Source organism: Mastomys coucha, unplaced genomic scaffold, assembly GCF_008632895.1.
Source record: "Mastomys coucha isolate ucsf_1 unplaced genomic scaffold, UCSF_Mcou_1 pScaffold20, whole genome shotgun sequence".
Taxonomy (NCBI): Eukaryota; Metazoa; Chordata; class Mammalia; order Rodentia; family Muridae; genus Mastomys; species Mastomys coucha.
Window position 1 is genome coordinate 135471862 of NW_022196903.1, and position 728 is coordinate 135472589.

Here is a 728-nt window from a genome sequence, read left to right on the forward strand (position 1 = left end):
GTGTGTGTGTGTGTGTGTGTGTGTGTGTGTGTGTGTGTTTATTTTGGTCTATTGTCAGGGGCTCTGCAAACATCACCGCTGTCAGGGAATGACCTGCATGAGGTGAAACATGAAACTCTGGTCAGCTCCACTTTAGCAGGTGCAGGGTCAGAAACTTCTGGAGCCTGACCTCACAGTTTGTTTCTTACACACTTAAGTACAGTAAAACTTTGGGGAAAACAGTCATCACAACAAAGCTTCAAGGATAGATAATTGGAAAGTCCCTGGCAAAGTGACAAAGCACCTGTGACCTTTACGATAAGAATGCATTTTGTCAACTGACAAACAATGCTCAAGGTAAGGACCTGAGGAGGAAGGATTTGTAATAGGCATAAGGATTTTCTATATGCATAAGCATATTCTATTGATGGAGCATATGCTCTTTCATAAGGAATAGTTCTGTTCCCCGAGAGACCAAGAGAAGAGGGCCTAAACGATGTTGGGGATTTTGGAGGTATTTAGGAAGGTTGGTTCCATAGATTAGCAAAAATATCACCAGGTTCTTAGATGTCATCCTCGAAAACCTTCCTGATAAAAAGACATCAGTCATTTTCTTCTTTTGAAGTAAATAAGCCCACGTATTTAACAGGTCTGGTTTCTTCAATGCTTTCTCTAGGTTGAGGCTCCTACAATTTAAATGTCAAGGGAATATAGACTCCTGACACTCTGCTGCTTAAGGACCACAGCTT